The 9,489-nt window shown below is 40.8% G+C and overlaps 1 pseudogene; it reads left to right on the top strand.

Moving 5' to 3' along the window:
• Positions 1-7,617: 7,617 nt before the first annotated feature.
• On the top strand, positions 7,618-8,675 carry LOC108280288 (leucine-rich repeat-containing protein 30-like; annotated as a pseudogene).
• The last annotated feature ends 814 nt before the right edge of the window (positions 8,676-9,489 follow it).

The following is a 9,489-nucleotide window of genomic DNA, read 5'->3' as shown; positions in this document are numbered from 1 at the left end:
ATCATAATTACTAGCTCACTATCTGGTATGTACAATGTTTAAAACACGACCCAAATGCAGCATGAGAACTGAGGGGGCGGGGTTAGAAGCAAAAGTTTTTTAAATTCATAAAGTACGATATAAATTACAAACTGAATGAGTGCACGACCGGTGATCGTACGAAAGTCTTGTTACAAAATTGACTTCACAATTTCTTTACTTTCAACACAATGTTAACATTCCACATGATACGTTTGTAGTCACAGAAATATACATACTGTACTAATACCCTACAAATCTAAAAGTGCATGCAAAAAGTACATGGTTGGCTCAATCTCTATATCCTCTGCAAAAATACAGGCCTACTTTCACTAAGAACTGCAAATTATCTCTGTGTTGTAATGATACGTTCTGCCCTGACGTTCTACTACTGTGTAATTGCAGAAACAGAAATGCTCATGCATAACACCCCCTCTCTGTTCTTTCTGTTCTGGCTGCTGATCTCTGCCACATCTTCCATGTTGCCATTAACTGTGTGCCCCCCCCTGCAGCTGGCATCAGTCCTCTTGGCCCTGAAGCACTGCTGGCATCCCTGGGCATGAATACCCTTCTCTTGTCCACCCCTCTCTTCTCTCTTTCAACCCCTTCTTTCACTCTGTCATTCTCTTTCTCCTTTGCTGTACCAGGAGTGCTGCCACCTGGACACTGGTCTCTGTGGGGATGTGCTGGAACGAGTGTCACTAACAAGCCTTTCAGATCCTCAGATCCTCAGCCAGCCATCATCATCATCAGCATCATCAGCATCATCATCATCATGCACATCGATATCCACCTCCTCACCCTGGCATAATTTCCTCCTCTCTGCTTGCAGTGCTTGTTTGATTCTAATGCCAGAACCCCTGGTATCTCTCTCTCTCTCTCTCTCTCTCTCTCTCTCTCTCTCTCTCTCTCTGTCTGTCTGTCTCTCTCTCTCTCTCTCTCTCTCTCTCTCTCTCTCTCTCTCTCTCTTTCTCTCTCTCTCTCTCTCTCTCACACACACACACACACACGCACACACACATAGCCACAGCTGCAAGCTTCATGCTTAAGTGATGAATAACACAACAGCAGCTTTCAGGACACTTTACAGTGGAATCCTGAGCTTTCAAGCAACCTTTATTGCTTCAGAACAAGCTTAATCCTGCTCAGGGTCACAGTGAACCCCAGGAACAATGGGCATGAGGTGGGAATACACCCTGTAGTGGACATCAGTCCATTGCAGAGCACCGTGCACACATATTCACACACTCATTCACACCTAGGGGCAATTTAGATGAAAGAATTCACTTACCTGCATGGCACTGGTTTTGGTAAGTGGGAGGAAACCTGAGAACGCACATGGACAGAGGAAGAACATGCACAGAAACTGCACACAGACAGTAACCCAAGCTCAGCATCAAACCAGTTGGCTTGGAGCTGTGAGGTGCCAATGCTACCATTTTCTTTATTCAATTATATATACACTCACCCACCACTTAATTAGGAACTTTATTAGGTGAACAGAAAAGCATGTGAGAACACACAACATGTCTAACCGTGAGGCGGATGGACTACAGAAGCAGATAACCATGTCGGGTTCCCCTCCTGTGAGCCTAGAACAGGAATCTGTGGCTACAGCGAGCACAGGCTCACCAAAACTGGACAGTTTAAGACAGGAAAGACAGCTCCTCGTCTGAAGAATTAAGGTGGCAGGGTCAGAACTGGGCCTCAACAGCATGAATCCATAGACAGTTCAGTCTGCTGCTGGTGGTGTAATGGTGTGGGGAATGTTTACTTTTGCACATTGGGCCCCTTAATACCAATTAAGCATCATTTGATTGCAAATGATATCTGTGCATTGTTGCTGATGGGCCATGTCACAGAGCACAAGTCATCTCAAACTGGTTCCATGAACATGACAATAAATTCAGTGTACTTTATCGGCCATCTCATTTGCCAGATCTGAATCCAACTGAGCACCTTTGGGATGTGCTAGAACAGGAGATTCACAGCATAAATGTGCAGCTGACAAATCTGCAGCGATTATGTGATGCAATCATGTAAAACATATCTAAAAGCTTGGAATCAGCGCCAAAAAATGAAATAAGTCCAAAGAAGATAATGAGTCTTTATTGATCACGTATACACATGCACAGTGAAATTGTTTTCTTCACATACCCCAGCATGTTAGGAAGCTGGGGTCAGAGCACAGGGTCAAACCATGATACAGCACCCCTGGAGCAGAGAGGGTTAAGGGCCTTGCTCAAGGGCCCAACAGTGGCAGCTTGGCAGTGCTGGGGCTTGAACCCCCAACCTTCCGATCAGTAACCCAGAGCCTTAACCACCAAGCCCGCACTGCCCTATGTAAGCAGTCATAAAGTGGCTGGTAAGTGCATCTTTTTTAATGAATCAACAATGCAACAAAACAGCTGATTATGGAAAAATGAATCTTGCATTTACTGTATGAATAAATTTAACAGGAAAATACCCCCATAGTTTTTGTTTTTTTGTTTTATTGAGCAGGCAAAGTGTAAGATTTCAAAAACTTTGACTACTACTCAGAAAACATCACAGCTGTATTAGTGAAGCTGTGTATTTGATGCTTACAACATGTTTTCTACTCCCGTAGGATTACTGATTGATGGGTAGTGATAAACCGCTGTCTAATTCTGCTCCTTGATTCCAGATGTGGGCTATGTTTGAAGAATATACGCTCATATTGTTCAGAAAGATTTGATCTGATACCTCTGCTTACATGTTAGATGTACCGATGTTTAGTGCGAGACTGAGTACTGAAGACAGACGACCTGGACCGTGCACTTCGATGTAACATGCGTGTGTCTGCATGTGTTCCACATCGTGTGTTCCCTCAGGGAGACCCAGATAGTCCCAGTGCTGGTGCTCCATCATGCAGCCTGAAGGTGTCAGCAGCACAATTGGTTTGTATTGTGTTGCACTGCATCAGCACCACGCTGACCTGACACGCTGCTTTTTTCTGCATACACCTCCTTTCATTCGTTCTCTCTCTCTCTCTCTCTCTCTCTCTCTCTCTCTCTCTCTCTCTCTCTGTGCTCTTTTCTCTTACTATCTATCCAATTGTGCTCTCTTTTGTAGTCTCTCTCTCTCGCTCTCTCTCCTGATCACTAGAGATTCTGTCTTTACTCTGAGAGTTAACCTGGATTGCGCTCCCTCCAGGGTTGCCGCAGGCTCCATTTATCATGATGCTCCAGTTTAAATGTGAAATTTATCCTTCTCTTTGCTGTAGCTTTACCTCACTCGCTCTGTCTTTATTCTACATTTGGCTTTTCTCTCAGGGCTCCTGTTGACTCTGTTACACTCGCCACCTTTCTTGTTCTTTCTCTAGTCCTATCCCTGTGTCCTGGACCAACACGAATGTTGTATTTGAGTTTGGGTTGAAAATGTTAATTTGTGGATCCGCTCTCTTGCCTTCGGAATACACAGGTGGGCTGCGCAGTATGAAAATGTGTGCTAATTATTCCCCTAATGAATTCTGTGCCCGTGCATCACTGAGAGCGTGGAACTTTATCCTCTATTTCTCAGAGCTCATTTACATCATGGGAATATTTTTTGACCAGACAGATATCAACCAAACCATACGGATAACCACCTCCATCACACATACAAAAACTAATATAATATATTAACAACTGAAAATAATTCATGATAATTGTAATATCTGCATCTATTAACATAACGTAATATCTGCCGACTTTGAACTATGGATTTTTTTTTGGTGTTCTTTCAGAGGAATTCATTTGAGCATGCAGGTGTTTTTTTTTTTTTTTTTTTTAGATGAAGAAGGTTTAAAATAAAATAAGTGAAGTCAAAATATTAGCACATAAATAGACTCAACGATAGAAAAAGTGCACAAATATAGATGAAAACGTTCAATATAGGGGAAGCTGCGAATCTCCCTGTAAAATCTGCATTAAGAGATTAAATGTTTTAATATGCATGTGCAACTCCAAAAAGTTGCAAAAAACTTCATTTTATGATGGAAAGTGTACAGGTAGGTTTTAGCATATTCACATAATCTGGATTTCTTTCTTTCTGTTGTCTAAGATATTTCTGATGAAGCAACATAGTGTATCAAGCAGTTTATTATCCAATTTAAGATTATGATCTGTTGTCATAATCTGCTACAAATTGCAGTGAGGCCCAGTTCAATCAGACACATAAAGTGTTTTGATGAGCCCTGTTACTGGTATTTCTCATTACTGACTGCTATAATGAGGATCTCAGGAATAGATGCCAAACACTCTAAAATCACAAGGCTGTGCGAATGCCACTTATAAATACGTTCAGTAAATTATTTGAAGTAATCTTTCTAGTAAAGAAATAATGAAATACAAAAAGGTTTTTTTAAAAATGCTTGCGTAATGCAGCTTGATACGCTTTCTTGTTCTCATTGTCTCCAAACTTGCACAAATACAAACTAAACACACAGTAAGTTTAGATTAGACACTTGCAGCAATGATGGCTCATGCCAAGGCTGGAACTGGCCACTGTCCGCATAATTTTAGAATTATATCGGGTAGTGTTGTCCCCTAACAACACAGGATCCCTGGTATGTTTCTGAGTGTAGTTTCCCATGTTCCTAGGTGATTGGTGACTCTAAATTACCCCTAGGTGTAAATGTGTGTGTGCATAGTCTCCTGAGATGGAATGAATGAATGAATTACCCAGCTCAGTTTGGAAATAATTGATCACATTTCCTAGTTTGCTATTGATTTAAGATGATACAATTGAGCCCTATATACTTTATATTATGAAAACACACTGAAATATAGTTCAAGCAATAGTCTTAAAGAAGCAGTGTGTTGTTATTGTTTTTTAGTGCCCCCTGATGTCTATTAAGCACATTTTAATTTGCAGTGAAAACACTGACACAAGGTTTAGCTTTTCTCTTCCACCCTGTTGGTTAAAACTAGGCGTGTCTTGTGAGTAGTATTTTAGGGAAAAGGAGCAACGATACATCGGCTTGTAGCTGAGCTCATTTCTGAATCAGAGAAATGTAAACAGAAACCTGAAATGAAGAAACTACCTATATTTATTGCAATGCATTATTGCACATTTTTCTTCTAGGAAATCTGTGAAATTCTATGATTAAAAATGTCTAGAAATGCTTTCTAAACTTCAACTTTAAAAAGTCCTTAAAAACTACCTGTCAACTTAGTAACTGGTAAAAGAGCAAATAAACTTATTGGAAAATAAAGATTTTAAAAAATGGTGAACCCCCTAAACTAGCTCACTGGTGATTTGGGTTTAACGATGTAATATCAGGGTTTTTAGATTGCCTGGAACACAGAACTGTTGTTCATAATAAACCTGTTATCCCCCGAACTCTAGGTCTATGTGATTTGTAAATGCATACGCGTACACAAACAGACACATAGATACAGACACACACCCGGAGTGAGAGTGCTGGGATGGCAGCAGGTAGAGTCTCATTTGGCACAGATGTAGATAAACAGAGTAAGACAGCGTAAAGGAAAACAGCAGGACAAACCCGTCAGGATGCAGAGCAATGAGAAGTGGCTGTAATATTCTACACTAGACAGACAAATACACATTTACTGAACCTGTACTACACAACATAAGACATTAAAAATGATTTAACTTGGTTTGTAAACATATAATTGATGCAGTTTAGTGTTTCTCCTGTGCCCAAACACAATGTTTATAAATCAGCATTGCTGAAGTCTCAATTCTGATGAAAAATAGAGAAAAAAATTGTGTAATTCTATGTGTATATACAACATGGTAACATTTTATGCAAGAATATACTTATTTAGCATTTTTGGAAGGAGTCATCATGTTTTCAGAACAGAGTTCTTTGTGTTTTCTAAGTAACATGACAAGCTACATTTTTTTTTTTGTCGGAGTGAGAAACAAAGAGAGGTGGTAATAGAGTCTCTGTTTACATCTGCTATAACGTAGGTGATAACACGTACTATAGTTACAGTTAAGCTTACAACGTCTATTATCATATTTACAAGTACCATGGAGAAAGTACAATGAAATGCTTGCTTGAATGCTTCTACCACACATTGTAGGCAAGGCAAAAGAATACAATAGACAGAAATACAAAATAATCAAATATACAGACATGACAATAATAACTCAAATAATACTCACCAGACAATAAAGTGACAATGCCAGTAATGTAAGTCAAGTAGCAAAAATGACAGTAGAGTCCAATGTCGTTATTGATGTTACACGTCAGTGTGTGTTTAACACCAATCAACACGTCACCATGTCTCGCCAGCTGACTTATGTCATGGACATTACACAAGATTAAATGTAACTATAAATGGATAAAATGTAAGATGTCATTCTTTGATAAATCAAAGAATTCTTAGCGTTGTCAAATTGCTGTGAACACTTCAGGAGGTGCTGTTATTGGAAAATAATCAATTTCATGGTCATTTAATTGATTATTTTCCTATATGCCCCATCATGTCTTATCAAACCGATAGTAACGTTACTCTAGAGCTAATAAGATTAAAGTGGCAAATTGCCTCAGCGTTTCTGTTCATCAGTGCCCGTATCTGTTGCCATCCAGTCCGGGTTTTTAAGAGTCTTTGCCTGCCAGAAGGTTTATCCAGTGTAGCTGCAGGACTAATGCTGATATCTGTTGCTTTTTTCAGATAGCGATCAAGTGTTTTTACAGTGAAGTGCCTGTTTCCATAAGTAGCTCACACACATAGACAAGCTTAACCTCATTTCAGTTCAAAATAGCATGTTGTAAAATAGGGATCAAATTCATATTTTGCAGTCAAGTCTCTTATCTTTACACTATATAACTATATAAACTTATTCACAGGAATGGGGTTATGTGTTTATCTCTTTGTTGGGACCACATGTCCCCATAAATTATAGGAGTACATGATCTTTTTGACCTTCTGGGGACATTTAGTTGGTTTCCATACAGAATTGTACTTTTTAACAAAGAAAAAAAAATGCATATTTTATTTGAATTACTGTAAGGAGTAATTTGGTGAATGATAAGTTTAGGGTTAGATGTAGGCGTAGTATTATTTAGGTATGATCTGTTGCAAAATACCTAACAAAATTAGAATTGTAAGAGTGTATATATGTGTGTGTGTGTGTGTGTGTGTGTGTGTGTGTGTGTGTGTGTGTGTGATGGGAGTGCATGGCAAGTGATTTAGTGTCTGGATGTCTCATGATACTAAGCGGCCCTGGCTGAGGGACTGGTTAGCTCTAAGCTATAGTGACAATGACAGCTGCTAAGAGAGAAAGAGCAAGAGAGAGAGTTATTCTGCCTCATCTGCCTTGACAGAGGCACAAGAAAGCTTCATCAGGACAACGAAGCACTCCAGCTCATTCACATCTGCACAGCTATGCTTTGCCTGAGGGGGAAGAAAAGTTTCCTGAGTTCACATTGGCACAATTGATATTGAAAATGAACCATATTCGCAACTTCCGTGAAGCCCGAAAAGCCCTTAGGCTGAAAAAATGAAAGCTGCTCAGCTCTCTCAGGTAAGCTACATGCCTTCAGCTTTTCATAGAAATGTTTAGCTGAATTCCTCATAAATGTTTCACAGTTACATTTTTTTTACACAACAGAGGCATCACTGACTATGTCTGGAAAAGTGTCTCAAATTGAAGAAACTTCAGCCGACTGCTGAAAAACCTGTGAACAAATCTGTACATTCTTTAGGGAAATCGTATCTTCAATGTTTCTTCTAAGGCAAAAGATAACTCAGCAGCAATCTTATCGCGATGTTGCTCCAAGGGTCTGGGACCATGGCCCTCTAAACACAATAAATCTGATGATGAGAAATGCCTGAAGTGTTGCAAAGACAGCTGTGAAGAGAACCTGTCTTATGCAGAGCGCCTTCCCATGAGTTGGTCAAGCTCAGTTTGTCTCTATCTATACTTTCTACCTTCTAGCCAAGGAAATCTGAAGAACCTTGTGGTGCGCAACATATGGGGGAATGAGTTGGAGAGACTTCCTCCTGAGATTGGGCTCCTCCCGAACTTAAAGGTACTGTTTTCCTACTGCAATTGCCTCAAGGTGAAAAACTCAAGGTGCTCAGCCTTGCCAACAACCAGCTGACAGGTCTCCCAGGCAGCCTGGTCTCCATGCACAAGCTGGCCAAGTTAAACCTGAGTCACAACCATATGTCACAACCATATGTCACATGTCCCCACTTGCATGTATGCCATGAAGCCATGAACATCCTGTAGAACATTGCCAACCAGATCCAGGAACTAGCAAACCTCAAGATTCTGATAGTGGAAGGCAACCACATCCACACACTACCCCAGACTGACCTGGAGCTCCTCAATGTGGATTTCAATGCTCTGCAGTAGAAATGCACATGCTCAAGAACCTCAAAAGGTTGGCATGTCATCCACCTGATAAGAGACTACATATAGTTCATAACCCACACTTGAAACCACTACACGAAGTGCTACAGGGAGCTTTGTATAGCTACCTCAAACCTGCCCGTGAATTGATGACTGCCAAAACCTTTACCTTAAAGTACAGGTTGCCAACATTGGTCCTCGAGTATCCACTGTCTAAGACATTTAATTTCCCCCCCTGCTCTAACACACCCATTTCAGTTGTGGAAGAATGGTTAATCATCTGTTTGAAGCAGGTTTTTTCAGAGCTCAGAAAACACTAAAATGTGCATCACAGAAGTTATTCCAGAACCAGGGTTGTGAACTTGTCTGTCACAATTTCCCCTTGAAGCAGTGTGCTCTAAGTGCGAATGCACGAGCACCGGCTTTTCCGTTGTTGACAGTAGTGACATTTGGACACGTGTGTTTGTTTATGTTTCTGTCATGTCTCCTCCCTGTTCTGTCATTGGCTGGGATTTTCACGTGTGTCTGAATCGCCCTCAGCTGTGAGCATTTACGACACTGATCATGTCCGCATATATACCGCGCGCCTCCCAGCACACGACGCAGAATATTGAGTTAGATAGTAGATTAGATTAGAATAGATTAGATTAGATTAGATTAGATTAGATTAGATTGTATTGTATTGTAGGTCATAGTCATAGTCATAGTCTAGATCCATGTTAGAGTCCTTGTTAATCATTAGATTTAGTTCACGCTGGGTTATCCGCTCCCAGTTCCCTGTCATAGTTCATGTTTCTCATTTGCTTTATCGACCCTGTATCCCGTGACCACGACCTTGATTCCTGCTTTGCCTAGTGTATGACTGATTGCCGATCGCCTGACCTTTTGCCTGTTTTTGGATTACGTTTTGAATCACGTTTTGGATTAGTCTGCCTGTCCCTCTCTTAAATAAAACTGTTATCCTGCGCTTGCATCCGTCTGAACTTCCTCACATCACGAAACATGACAGAATATTCCGCCCTTTCATGGATGCAGCATGTGAACGGAGAGGACGCAGAACCCGGAAGTCCACGCCAATCATCCCCGCCTTGGATTCGATACAGTTTCCACAAGAGACTTTCGTGGACCTTCCCG

Source organism: Ictalurus punctatus, chromosome 20 (assembly GCF_001660625.3).
Source record: "Ictalurus punctatus breed USDA103 chromosome 20, Coco_2.0, whole genome shotgun sequence".
Lineage (NCBI taxonomy): Eukaryota > Metazoa > Chordata > Actinopteri > Siluriformes > Ictaluridae > Ictalurus > Ictalurus punctatus.
Note: the sequence above shows the minus strand (reverse complement) of the source record. Positions and strands in the feature narration are given on the sequence as shown.